The sequence below is a fragment of the Struthio camelus genome, chromosome 2 (assembly GCF_040807025.1).
Source record: "Struthio camelus isolate bStrCam1 chromosome 2, bStrCam1.hap1, whole genome shotgun sequence".
Lineage (NCBI taxonomy): Eukaryota > Metazoa > Chordata > Aves > Struthioniformes > Struthionidae > Struthio > Struthio camelus.
Window position 1 is genome coordinate 95,513,916 of NC_090943.1, and position 14,979 is coordinate 95,528,894.

General features: G+C 39.3%; 1 long non-coding RNA gene across 1 annotated transcript; it reads left to right on the plus strand.

The window, feature by feature from the left end:
• The first annotated feature begins 209 nt into the window (after positions 1-209).
• On the plus strand, positions 210-10,598 carry LOC104153059 (uncharacterized). Its single transcript, XR_696126.2, has 5 exons — positions 210-967; positions 2,451-2,543; positions 3,299-3,394; positions 4,400-4,528; positions 10,393-10,598. It is a non-coding gene; the product is annotated as an uncharacterized lncRNA (long non-coding RNA).
• The last annotated feature ends 4,381 nt before the right edge of the window (positions 10,599-14,979 follow it).

Consider the following 14,979-nt stretch of genomic DNA (forward strand, 5'->3'; position numbering starts at 1 on the left):
GCTTTGCATTGCATTTAGGCTGTTCCTAAATTTACATACAGGTGAAAGATCTATTTTCCATTCGCCTCAATCCCTAAGTGCTTTGCACCTTTTGAGACTTGGATGTTCATTTTAAAAACAGGGCAGAAGTGAGAGAGTAAGCTTGGACTCCTACTGTATGTGGGAAAAATCGTTAACTTGAGTAGGAGGAGAGGAAAGATTATTGCATCTGGAATCAGTGATTAGCTCACTCATAATGATGGAAAAAAGCCTTGTGAGCGCTTCCTAAAGCGAGTAAGTCTGGCCTCAGTGAGGCAAAGTCAGTGCTAGGCTGAATGTATAATATCCTACCTTCCATCTGCTTTTAGTGTCATTCAGGATGGGGAAGGAGGGAATTTGTTCCACTTAAATTAAAAACAAAATTCTGAAATATGCTATGGCAATAAGTAAATCCATACTCTTAGCTTTAAATATTGTACTTTTGCAAAGATTGCAAAGATACTGGCCTGGAAACCAGATTCAGAGAGTCCTTAGTATGTCAAACAACAGAAGGGTCTTGGGTGTCTGCATATGATCTCTTACTGAAAAGTGTCTACCCAGAAGCTGGAAAGCCTCCTGAGATGTGGAAAGGTGCAAGTAAAAGCTAGGCAGGAAACTGATCTCGTAGAATGTCTGAGGTTGAAGGGACCTCTGGAGATTGTCTAATCCAACCCCCCTGCTATAGCAGGGTCAGCTAGAGCAGGTTGCCTAGGACCATGTCCAGCTAGGTTTAGAATATCTCCAAGCATGGAGACTCCACAGTTTCCCTGGGTAACCTACTCCAGTGTTCAACCACACCCTTACGGTAAAACCATTTTTTCTTAAGTTTAAATGGAATTTCCTGTATTCTAGTTTGTGCCCATTGCCTCTCATCCTGTCGCTGGCCACCACTGAGAAGAGTCTGGCTCAATCATCTTTACACCCTCCCATCAAGTGTTTGTAGACATTGGTAAGATCCTCCCTGAGATTTCTTTTCTCTAGGCAGAAGAGCCAGCTGTTTCAGCCTCTCCTTGTATGAGAGACGCTCCAGCCCTTAATCAACTTTGTAGCCCTCCACTAGACTTGCACCAGGAGATCCACATCTCTCTTGTACTGGGGAGCCCAGAACTGGACACAGCACTGCTGATGTGTCTCACCAGGGCTGAGCAGAGGGGAAGGTTCACCACCCTCCACCTGCTGGCAACACTCTACCTAATGCAGCCCAGGATACTGTTGGCCTTTGCCATGAGGCTGCATTGCTGGCCTGCATTCAAGTTGTTGTCCACCAGGACCCCTAGGTCCCCAGTCTGTACTGGTATATTGGGTTATTTTCCCCCCAGGTGCAGGATTTTCCTTTGCTGATCTTCACGAGGTTCCTCTTTGCTCTTTTATCCAGCCTGCCAAAGTCCCTCTGAATGGCAGTGCAACCCTCTGGTGTTTCAGCCACTTCTCCCAGTTCTGCATTGTCCATGAACTTGCTGAGGGTGCACTCGGTCCCATCATCCAGGATAGTTATCGAAAATGTTTAACGGTATTGACCCCAGTATCAACCCTTGGGGTGCCCACTAGTGACTGGCTTTGTGCTGCTGATCACAACCCTCTGAGCAGTTTGGCCAATTTTCAGTTCACCTCACTCTCTGCTTGTCTATCCCCTACTTCATCAGCTTGTCTGTGAGGATGTTATGACAGAAAGTGAGTATCAAAAGCTTTGCAGAAGTCAACATCCACTGCTCTCCCCTTGTCCACCAACCCAGTTTTCTCACCAGAGAACGCTGTTGGGTTGGTTAAGCACAATTTCCTCTTTGTAAATCTATACTGATTAGTATTTGTTTGAAACAGTTCTTTAAATTTGTCATCACTTCTTAAGATGTATTATTTAGATTTCTTTTAAATAATTTTTTGTTAACAACGAATAAAGAGATTTCTCAGTGTATTTCCATTTAGTAGCCTGGACTACAAAAATACCTTTGACTTTCCATGCCTCTTAGAAGATGCTAGTCTGGTTAACTTATTAAAATAGAAATTGCTTAACAAAGCATTTACTACTCTTATTTGTTATAATTATGTCCTAAAATAGAATTCTAAAGAGGACTCAAGTCCTCTGCTGGGACAGGGTTTTTTCACGTTTTCGAGGAGCAGGTCAGCTCCTAATGCCCTTATTTATAGACATCAGGGTGACCATTTTCATGGAAAAAAGCACATGTCTGACTACATACTGTAAGCTCAGTTTCATTACAAGTAACTTAAGTACTTTGATGTAGTCTGAACTATGTGAAACCCCAAACAACGTGTTAGGATGACATTTCCCTTAGAAAATGCCAGTCCGTTGAAATTGAAAATGTCATCATAATCTGCTGGTTTTCATTAAAATTTTTATTTGGAAAGAGTTGTGTGGGGTTTTTTTTTGTTTTAATAGCTGCAGAGTGACTTATCTGTCATATCACTCGCCTTAGGCAGAGAAGACTAAAATACACGTACTGTCCCCAAGCTGTATCTGTCAGATTTGGATTCTTCATGAGAGCAACTGTGTCCACCAAGGTGACTAGGTAGGTAAATTTTCCTGATGTACCTTGTAAAGGTGTGGAAAAATTTTTATTATATGCTGATGCAGAAAAGGCATATTTTTTTAATAATCAAGTTTTGAAAGAGAGAGACATCTTTTTCCCACGCAGCTCTAGTCCTGAAAGACAATATTTACTGTCCACTCTGTAATATGATGCAACCTGTATACAAAAAGGAAGACAACTTTTTAAAAATAATTATTTAGAAATTATTTACTAGGAAAGCAAACCTCCAGGGTTGCAATGACTCTTTAAAAATGTTGTTTTGCTTAGAATCAAGTTAAGGACAAGAAGGAAATGCCCACACCAGGAAAATGATATACTCAATTAGGTCTTGAATTTGTGTTTAGCCTAAGGATGGATTGAGCTTACTTTCCTCCCTTTTGTGTATGGTTTTTGCAGACTGTAATGTGGAGCCATTAAGTGATTTCATTTATCTTCCCAGAATTTGTTTGCTGCTACAGGCTGTCAGCTACCAGAAAATAGGCAGATCATTTAAAATATTGTTGAAAAGTTGGGTTCAATCCTGTTGCATCTGGTATGCAGATGGGATGCCACTTTTTGTTCAAATAAATAGAAGAAGCAATTAAGCTCCTTTTAGAGAAAGATATCTGAAACAATAGGAGGCACCATCTGAAACACAAGCTCTGTCAGATGTTGAGCTATGTGGATAGCAGACTTTCATAAAAGGTTGAATGCAAACATAGATGGGCTAAGTGGGATATTGCTTGCTTTTGAAGTTATCTGCGCATGAACAAAGAAGTGGCTGGAGACAGAGATGGCAGCAGAAGGGAGAGGAGAGCAAGAAAAGTCCTTGTGTGGTGTGGAGAAAAAAGGTAAGAGAAAGGACAAAAACATGAGCCTGACTTAAAAAGAGCTTGCAATAGCATTTTATGAGTAATTCATGTTGCAATTGGACAAAGGTCAGATTTGGTGCATATTCTTTGCAAAAACAGACATCTTCCCCTGCCTTCCTCAAAATACAACAACAAAAAAATGCAACAAACAGTATTCCTCCCATCCTCCTACCTGCCACCTCCAAAATCTAAATGACACTAATAGCATTCCTCCTCCTAGTGTGAGTGGTCAAAGGAAAAAGTTCTCTCTTGTATTTGTGTGCCGTGACACTTGCAAGGGCACAGGATGAGGAACGGGGTCCAAGTGCGAGGAAAGGAGCCAGCACAGAAACAGCAGGGGCTCTTCTCTGAAATCGCCAGTTTCTTATCCAGTGGTATGGGTGATGCAGAGGGAACAAAGATGTTGCGTGAGGCTTTGTCTTCATTTTGGGAAGTGCTGTGTGTGGACCCCGCTGCTGGCTAGTCAGCGTTTCTGAGTGTTGGTGGGTATATTACTGGAGAATGATTTAAAACGTCTCCCTCTGTCTGTGAAAAAACAACTGGTGCCCAAAGATGTGATTTGTCTTCCGGCTTTAGGCACCCCACCTCCCGCAGGAGAACGTGGTACGTTAATGTTGCTGATAGTGATTACTGTCTTACACTTGCAGTTATTTTCATGGGAAGAATAGCGCTATAGTCTTTTCCTTCTGACTGCTGCGAACCACTTTTGGAAGTGGGGTATTTGTCCCGGTAGAAGACAGACAAGCGATGGGAGTACTGCACAGAAATATATGAAATCTTCTTTGAAAAATAACTATTTAAAAATGGTAAATTGGTTTTCCTTATGAATGTTGCTTCACATGCCAATATTACAAACGCATGCACTCAGAATGTATGTTAATATGTGCCTTTTTAAAAAATAACCCCTCTGCATGTGGCCCATAAGTTCTACCTCCGTAACGTGAGATGGAATAATTTTTCATCCTGCCTTTTCTTTTTTTTCAGAGCAGTCAGATGCAGACATCTTCTCCCACCGCTTTCCAACAACTGGGCAAATTTTTGGAAACACCCTGCATTATAAGCACTGTGAGAACAACAGTATAACTTCTCAGGTTTTCTAATGGAAAGTTGGAGGTAAGAGTTCTCCTCAAAGGCTCCACCTCCCCATCATAGAAGTGTTTTTATAATCAAGGAGAAAATTTTATAATGGGAGAAAAGATGGTTTGGGGGCTGAGACATTAACTCCCATCTTCCAGAACCTGAGCTCATGTCAATGGCTGTGCAAATGATTCACCGCTACTTAAAAGAATCAAATGGAGGCAAATAATTCACTTTGAAATAAAATAGTAGTTAATTTTTTTAAAGAGTAATAAATCATTGTGTCTGAAGGTGCAAGCTTTCACAATGTTTCTTTAAAAGATATCAAAATATTTGAGTTTACACATACCACGTAGTGTGAAGGAGATATATGGAAGGAGCAGAAGCTATTTATTTAATTCAGGCTTAGTCTGCAAACAGTTTTGGTGGACTGAAGACTGTCGTGCAAATGGAAAATCTTCTCAGGCCTATTCAGTTTTCTTACACTGCCATGGATGTGTCCTGTAACCCAAATCATGAGATCCATTTGGACCTCAGTTTCCTGTCTGTAAAATGCAAATAGTCTTGCTTCCTTAACCTGTAAGATCACTGTGAGAATAACCGCATGAGTAATAGCAGGAATAACACCATCCCACAAGTGCTGTGGCCAGGAAATGATAAATCCCTGGGATTCTAAAGTCTCTGGACTCTATAACTAAGGAATTTAACAGATTTTGATCTATTAATGCAGCTTCACAGGATATCAATGCAATGGGGATAAGTATACAGAAGGCAAAGTAGGTCATTAATAAAAAAGGCACTTCAGAACTTCTCTAGTTTTCCCCCATCCTAAATAATCTCATTTTCTAAAGTCTGTTAGGTCTGTTGATTTGTGATGGTGGTCTTGCTGAAGTTGGGATTGTCAAAACATAAGAAGTAGAGATTCTAGGAGATTTTAATATGTAATAAAATATCTTTTATTAGAACAGATGACATAGATGAGGGCAAAAGAGATGAGCTTTCTAACCCAGCTCATGCCTGAAATATGGTCCAAGGAAGATCCTGAGCATATGTCAGCCTTTTGGTCTAATAAGAGTATTACATCTTCTCACAAACTTTGCTTTGCACAGTGTAGTAGGTAAATACATAAATCAAAAAATCTTTACATGCAGAGCTGAATAAATAATTATTGCAGTAAAAAAGTTCAAGAGAATATTCTGGTTTAGGTCAAACAAAAACAGAATTTTTGAAGGGTTTTATGTGAAATGAAAAATACTATTTAGGGCCAATTCAAATGCTGCTTGAGTTGAAACAAAATGTTTCATTCTGCTTTCATTAACCTTTTGTTTAATCATGTTTCTATAAGTCTTTTTAAAATTGAAAAATCAAGGCTTTTGCAAATAAAGTCTTGTTTCTGGCATAATATATTTTGCTTAAAATGTCAAAGATAAATGTTACAGCTTCCTTAATGGATGTTACCCTTATCTTTCTTGGTAGGAGCCATACTCCAGACTTGACACATTTGCAATTAAGATTTGCTTTCTCCATCAAAACTCCATTTAACAAACTTGCTATTCAGTCTCCCTCCTCTAAAATTGGTTTTATTGGAGAGTTCAAACTGCTTAGGACTCCAGATTGTTAAAGTATGCATAAAATACAGTAATATGGGCATGCATATGGGTTTCTTTGTCAATAATCAGTTTGCATCATACTCTTGTTTGTGCACGGGTGCATTTACTCCCATTTTTGGGAGTATGATACACTGTTGATACTTTCTGAATTTCTGAAGCTATGGTGAAAATTTCCATAGGAAAAATATTTATTGTTAGCAAACTTGATGATGACTGTGTTTTATTCTCCTGAGATTTGCCATCTTAAAATCTTAATAGCATAGCTTTCAGGGTGAAGAGGAGGAAAAAGACAGATAGAGATAGAAGTCTGATACGAAGGCATGGAACTGAAAACATTTAGATAAAGAAAACGGATATAAAAAAAAAATCACATTCAGAATTGATTCCATGGAGTAATATTCCACTGTAAAAATGAAGAATAAATTAGCTGAAGGCAGAGGGAAACCTTGAACAACTTTAATCCAACAAGATGATGTTTACTTGCTGAGATATTCCTTGCTTTAAAGATGAATCATAGCAAGTTTCTGTAGTAAGTATTCCTAGGATTACCTCATCTCTCATGGTAGATTTCCTCAGGCCAGTCAAATATGACATGCTTCTAAAATGATTCCCTTTCATCTAGCAGCAAGTATGAGATTTGTTTAAAATGCTATTGAAAATCAGAAAACTGAGCAAACTGAGACATTACAGGCAAGTATGAACTTGGTATATTGTACTTTCCATGAACCTGTACAGCAGCAGTTGTTAAATCTCTTATGAATCCTCCGCAATTAAGCCTGAGGCTATGAAGACTGACTTCACCTAGCCGCCTGGTCCCAAGCCTTGACATGTGCTCCTTTCCAGGCAATTTTGAGATAGGCCATCTCCCTGGCAACCAGGTTTCACCATCTCTCTCCTGTTCTCCCTTCCCTTAATATACAACATATTAGCTGAGCATCACTGACCTATTTAAGTGTATCTGGTAGAATGCCTTTAGCGTACAAGTTTAACAGTAAAAATTTTGCCGAATTAAAAAAAAATTGAAACCAGTGACTTTAGCTCTTAACATTTATCTTTGTCCAATCACGATGACTGATTTAAGGGAGCAGAGGGAGGGGATGAACAAATATTTCGTTCAGAATTTTTTTTTTGATTCTTCTAATATATAATTTTCCACTGATTTGTATAACTGATCATTAGAGCCTGCTGTTGTGTGATATTCTGTTGTCTGCAAAACACCAGCAAAACCCAGTTTGATCATAATATGCTATGACTAAAAACTGTAGATCTTGTTACAGAGGGCCATGAATCCACTGGAGTTTTTTAAAAATTTAAGGATGTTGAAAATGGAAATTGATGTAAAAGTTGTCCTTTGTAAGCTGGGGAAGTTATGTCCATATCGACCTGGATCAATGTTGCAAAACACTTTTAAAGCAAGTATTCAGTGTTACAAAAAGAAAACAAATTGATTTAGTGGTGTCTGTTAGTTTCGCAATCTTGGCTTTTCTTTACATGCAAATTGTGGGAAATGAATTTTCCTAGCAGGAATGTTAGATAGCACCAGCTGGGAAGCACTGTCTCAGAATACTTGCAGGATATGAGTTAGATGGCAGAAACCTTTCATTATGGTAGGTCAGTCAGACCCAATGACCTGTATGACCGATCACGACATCAGAGTCTAAATCTTAGCAACTGTTTACAAGAGTGTAGATGAGTGAATAATAAATAAATAGTTCTGAAATGGATTGCAAATAAACTTATCTAGAAAATGGTCTATATCATAGTTGTACTTGACTATCTTTATTCTCCTTTCTTTTCAAAGGCTGCCTTTTCCCCTTCTTTCTTTAGTTTGAGGTTTTGTTTTGTAATTGTGGCTCTTGCATCATAAACTATCACTAACATTGTGACAGATCTTAAGTCCTTCTGGTAGGAGACTGTAGAATAGAGAGGAAATGTAATAAAGTAGGTCCAAAATACACCTGGTCTACCTGGAATATATAGTAAGACTTCAGAAGATTGTTCTAATGCATATGTAGTAAAGTAAAACAAATCAAGGAGTTCTCTTGCCTATTAATTGCATTTAAACCTTCTCTTGTCATTAGAAGTTAGGGGCATGCATGTAGAAAACTAGTCATGTTAGGTTGTGGAACCTTGCCTGTTATGGAAAAGGAAGATTTTTCCTATCTCTAGGTTTTCTCTGTAAGAGGGTATGCAACAAACTGGCTTGACTGGATGTCGACGAACTAACTCATTAAGGATGGGCAAAATGTCTGTTATGCTCCCTACACAAATACCTTTCTTCTCCAGTAAAAACGTCCTCATGTCTCTCAGAGTCTTCTCAGGGTTCAGCCCTAAATTGTGCTGAGTTTATACTTGCCTGAAGAGAACTCATGAAAAAAGCAAGCCTTGTCTGTCTTTGTATATTTCTTAGCTGATGTTCAAGCTCTGTCTAAGAACATCATTTATTCTGCTATCAGCCTTTCTGTCACTGACATATCCCTTGCGTTACTGATCCCCCAAAAGGGCGGGGAAAAGCAGCACAGAACCACCTCTGCTGGCTTTCTGCCCTCTCCTCCCTCAGCCATGCCAAAACAAATCCTTGCTTGCAGAACTGCTGAGATTGGCACCCTGAGGATGCACTACCTCGGAGTGGAGCTGCCAGAAAAAGGTTCGATGGTTAAATGCCTCTCTTCCAAAGTTTGATCGATTTTGCACTCTATTTAAAAGAGATACACTGGTGTCAAGTGGGAATACCAGAGTGCTGCACAAGTATTGGTTGGATTTCTCTCTAGTTAAAAGATTAGCCTGACTGATGTTTCTAGATAACACTGTTTTAGTAGTCTCTAACAATTAAGACCTACAAAAAAGCAGAGAGGCCACTTCTGTTATCATGCTTCTTGGTGGTATATACAAGATGCACCTCTTGAGCAAAATAAATAAAAACAAATGAAGAATGTCTGTAAGGAAACACAGTAACAAAATGTAATGCAAATAATCAGAAAATGAGTTAGCTGCTCATTAGAATTATGATATGACAATATTAAGTAATAGTATACCCAACCTTTTCTAGTCCATTGAAACATGATACTTTGTCTTAAACCTTAGTTTTAATTTCGATACTGCTCATCTGCTAAACCTTACATGAAAAGTGAAGAGTTATATCTTGTTAGAGAAAGAGATGCATATTAGAGATGTTTGGGTGGAGTGATAAGGGCTATTAGGGTAAAGATGAGGCAGTCATAAAATGCATGACTCTTTATGTGTCATAGTAGAGGAACAGCTTGTCTTTGGAGAGCAATACGTCTTGCCACTCATTCCCATGCTAATGATGATGCTGCCAAGTGAAATCCTTGTAAATACTGGTTATCTTAAAACAAAGAAACAACAAAAAGGATGAAACTAAAAGCTAGAATCCCAGTATAGCAAAGATGGAAAGGATAATCTGTCCCAGGGTAAAAGCACGATGAAGGGTTTGTTTTCCTCTGCAATGTTTTGAAAATAATTGGCAGAGGTTTTTTTTTTTTTTTTAACATAGAAGAAGAAAAAGTATGAACTAGTATGTCAAGTAGTCCACTCATAGTCTAGTTTAGGCATGTCCTCAACACGGCATCTGAGTACATGGATAATTATCAGCATGTATAAAATAAGCTTATCTTTACACTAAGGGCAGATAATCATCCTCATTAAAAAGACTTGTAAGTGTATCCGTGTCTTTAACTATTTGCTTAATTTCACTGATATGACTATATACCTAAGGAAGACAGTGTTAGAGGAGATTGATGCAATTTAAGTATGCTTCACTGAGTAAGGACAGATTTTTATAAGTGAGATTATCATTGATTTCCTCTTAAGGTATGTAGACTCATCCACTGCCTTATTAAAGGAGTTCTGGTTCACTGGTTTTTGGGTCTGGATTTTTTTCCCCCTCTTAGAAAAGAAGTAAAACTTTTCCCACAAACGTATTTACTTTGCCCTGTGAGAACAATGCCTTCTGGACACCCAACTAAAGAAAATAAAGCTGTCTTGCAAGTAAATATTGGGCAAAAGTGACTTGCCCGATCCAGGAATAATACTTGACTTTGAGATCTATTTGCTATGTTCATCTTAATGTGATTCTAGGCAAGAGTATGAGCTCTTAAAAATTTATTTTTTTTCTTTACATTGAAGAGCTGAGGTCAACTTGGAATTCCATTACCGCTCCTGAAGTCAGTGGACTTTTAGAGAAAGTACCTGTAGACAGAAATTGATACCTCAATTGTTTTCTAGATAATTTTGTCTTTAGATAATTTTGTCACGTTGCAATCCCTCCAGGAACCTGCAGATTAAATGGGAGAACTAAGAGCAGAAGAATCATACAAGCTGTAACATCATCTCTCTCGATACGACAGCTGGAAAAGGATACCTCAGTTTTAAAAAGCTCCTATGGATTTGTATAGGCTAGGGTGGAAGTGCCATTGTCTGTCAGTTCTGACGGCTGTCAACCCTTATCTAAGAGCAACAGATTTACAGAAATTATATTTGCACCTAAAATGAAGTAAATGATCTCTTTCTTAATTTTTCATCCATTTCATGCCTGAAATAAAGAATATGTAAGGCTTTTAAAAATTGACTTGTCTCAATTTATACATATATATAAATATATATATTTTAAACTCCATGTCTTAAATAAGAGCTTCCTCCCCAAATGCTCAAACCAATTACGGAGCATCAGAGAGGGAAGGGCACAACACAGATGGAATCATAAGCATTTCATATCAATTTCTAAGATCATTCTGTTAAGATCCAGTCAGGGCCGAGTAATTTATTTAGTTTAAGGAAGTTCACAGATTGGGTGCAGATGCATTCATGGATGAAGATATATCTAGTTCTTTCAATGAACATAGGGGAGTTCCTACAAGAGTCGTGACCTTAGACCACTCCATTTGGTAAATAAAGACCTGGTTTTGCCCTCTATATCTTTGTATCTGACATTTTTAGGGTTTATTGGGTTGGGGGGACCCAGAAAAAACTCAACACTGTTAAAGGTGGATTACAACATTTTTTTTTTTTTAGACTACTGTGTCAGTGCAATTCATCCCCCTTTGCACCGCTGTAAGTAAGGACTAAACCTAATTCAAGTAATAAGTGCATGTTTTAGCACTTTGATGCCCAATTTTAAACGCTTCTACTGGCATTTCTTTGAAATAGAATAATCCTGATAGTGCTCACTGATTACTTTATATTTTTTGTAAAGGATTCAGTCTCTTGAGCAATATCAGCAATTGAAGCAGCCAGATTTCAGTTCAGAGTCTTTTCCTTCTTGAAAAATGACTAAAATTTCAAACCACTGTGAAGTCACTGTAGAGCTAGCACACAACAGCTGAGAAAGGTCTTTGAGTAATTAGATCTCAAACACAAATAAAGAAGGGTGGTTTTCTTCAGGGATACACCATTACTTTGACGTTTTCTCTTCAGTTAAAGTGGATAAAAGTTTACATTTCAACAATCCAAGTAAAAAACAAAAATTAATCTAAGCTAAACTGTTAGGGTTAGGCTGAAGTTTAAAACCGCAGTCCTGCCATCACTTCAGAAAGGACGCTGTAGCTGTTCTGGTGCCTGAGTCTGGCATGCAGGCCTAAAGACCAGAAAGCTGCCCTGGGGACTGTGTCTGCAAGCATGCAGCAGGCACATGTGCGAAGAATGGAGAAACAAGAAAGATCTTCTAAATCTTCCCTTGCCCTCTTCTATCTTTGCACTCAAGATGCACCTTCAGAAAAAAGTACTCTACTTTTAGGAAAAGGAATGGACAGGTGTGACATCCTTGGGTGATGATGGAGCCAGAATGCCCTACATGCTTGGTGTATAAGCAAGAAAAGACAAGTAAAGCAGAGAAGTTGATTTCACCTTTGGTGAAGTGTTTGAGGTGGACACTGGGTGACAGTCTGTCCTTAAGTGTTTTAAGAAGAGGAGCAGAAACCCTAGGCCAGGTTACACAACATGGAAAATTTTATTCCACTCGAATAAAGTTTTACAACACTCATTAGTCTCAGGAAGAAAAGGGTTTTATAATAGGAGATGCTGACCAATTTTATCAAGGACTGGGGATCCTAGTTCTTTGTTTAGTACTGACTGGGGATCCTAGTTCTTTGTTTAGTACTGCACTCTGGATGGGTGCCTCCTCCCAGATGTTCTCAGTCTGTATGTAACATGAAGGTTTTTTTCCTGTTCCTGCCCTTTTATTTGTAGCCAGACAGCTTAATGAGATTTTCAGGTCATTCCTCCCATAGCTTCCATCACAGGAGAGGTCAGTGTATACCAGGTGTCTTTGAACAGTGGCCTGAGGGCAACATATGGCCTGCAAGGGGCAGCTGAGAGACACACTGCTGGCCCTACCACCCCTAGAGTGACCCCTAGAGAGCTGAGCCTAGGTCTTCCTCCCTCACCCCTCATGCAGGGAGTAATTTCTTTCCTGCTCTAAGGATAGCAGGAACAAAAAGTAGGATAAACTCAATTTGATGAGTCTTCTTGTTCATTGTGGTATCATCCCTCATCCTGCAAAGCCTCCAAGGAGCCAGGTGGTTCTGCCTGCTGTCTATATCATGAAGCATCAAAGCAGGAGGATGTGGCAGTGTTTGCCTCCAGAATGCTTGTAGGGGTGAGCGAGAGACCTCAGGACTATGCTGGGAAACGGTCATACCATGGAAGCCAGGCCCAAAACACTGTCATAACGTTACACTTGCAACTCTAGAGAGCCTTCCTCTTGGAAGCATCACAGTCCAGGCACCCTCCAAGGGCCTCTGGTCTGCCCACTCCTAGCTTCCTCTGATCTGGGCATCTTAAAAATTACTACAAGACTGCTATGTATACTAAGGTTCTTTTCTGAAGCTGCAGTTGGTTGAAAACAGTGAAAAGAGAAGAAAATACCTTTTTGTTTCCCCCTCATCAAAAAATCACAAAGCTCTCTCTGTGTGTATTTAAATATATATTTACCAGCTATGTTTCCTACTCCCAGTTTCCTTCAAGACAGGTGAGATGATGACTCAGCTTGATGAATCAGCAGAATGTACTTAATATTTCCCATCTGGGTCAATTTTAGCTAACACAGTTGGATGCTTCAGGTGAATGCAGCCAATTTCTTACACCACATTGGGCTGCCTCATTCTTTAAAATAAAACTGTGCCAATTACTTTCTCAATGCATCTCATACTGACTGGACATGTACAAAAAGTACATGAGTTTCTCATGTACTTCTCTCATGTCTCTTGACATGAGCGTCAAGTGAGTTTCTACCTACCACCGACCACTACTTTATTGCCTCTGAAGCCTGCAAACCTAAAGGCCCAGAACTCAGAGCATTCTGGGCTGCAGATGCAGAAAGCACACTGAAAATAGGTGTGGTTTCCCCTTTTAATGCCTCCCTTTTCTCTGAGCATTAGGTAGCGCCTTTCTCTGAAGTCCTTATTTCAGTCTGGCTTTGAAAGGAGGCAATAAAGTTCCTAGAGCTTTTCTGCCTGGCCTTGAATGGGTAAGTATCACAGATGGCCCCTAGCCTGTGAAAAGAGGAGGAAGTGGATCAAGAGGAGAAGGTAGGCTGAAGAAATCCTTGGTGAAGAAGACAGGTGTTTGGGGGAGAGCAGACATCACAGTGTTTGTAGAGTGCTTTGAGACAAAATTGTAAATGATTCTATAGATTGTGAACAGTTTGAGGGGAAAAAGTGCTGCAAGGTCTAGAAAGGTAAACTTCAGCAGTCCTCAGTTTTTTGACCCATGAAGTAGATGCCGTAGGGCTAAAATATTGTATTTGTTTTAATTTCAAAATGTTGCAAGGATTTTATCAAATGAGTATACAGTTCCAGGAATCTTCTTATTTGTTGTGTGTGGGTGTCTTGTCTTTGTTGAAAAAAAGAAATTGTGTGCACAAGAGAAGAAATAACCATTTCAGTCTATACTGAGAACAGTCTTAAGTGTGGAATAAGTCATTCAAAATTAGAGATTTTTATAAATTTTTTTTTAATGCTGGACTCTTCTTATGTGGCAGCTACATTTAGACAGCAGAGCAATAAAACATGATTATCAGGAAAAATAATGATTATGGAAAATAATGCCGAAATCTGCGAAGTGTCCTGATTTCCTTTTTTGCATGTACTTCTGAAGAGGCTCTCTCCTCCTTCCCCTAGCCTAATTGTGATCTGCAGCCTAAATTATTCAAGCAATGACCCAAACAAAAAAAGAGGCAGTAATGATACTATGTCACGTCTGGCAAAGGCCAAAATTAAACAGCAAGTCATTTACCCCATGGTGGCATGAGGATATCAGGTTTAGATAGATTTAATTTATCAATAGGGTCAGGCTGCTCTGAATATAAAATCAAATTACACTGAAGCAGATGTTGAAGTCCAACAGGAAAAGGTGTAGATTGATTGGAGAAAGGCAGACCATCAAAGAGGCCTTTGTCCGGGTTTGACTGGGCGAAACAGCTGACAAGTGGCCATCGGATACAGCAGTCAGGCAGCTGCATGATGGGAGTTTGACAGCTGACTTCATTAGAGCCTCTAGGACATGCACTGGGATGAATTTGTCCTTTAATTGAGTTGGGCCAGGAAATAGCACCCACAGGGCAAACACGAGTGTGAAAGGTTGAAAGGGACCTGGAGGCCAGACAGGTGATTTTAATGCTGTTATGATATTTAACATTTATGTTACGTTTGTATGTATGATGTGTGTGTGTGTGTGTTTATCACAAATCTAAAAAACCTTTAACTATAAACTGCACTTCTGCCAAAAATATATCACTTCTGCCTGATGTGGTGGAGGGTGAAAATGTGCATTGATCTGTGGGCCTCACTGGCAACGAGTAGCCTTTCACAGTCCATCTCCCATTTCAGGAGAAATTTGGGCTTTTTGTTTGCATAAATAATG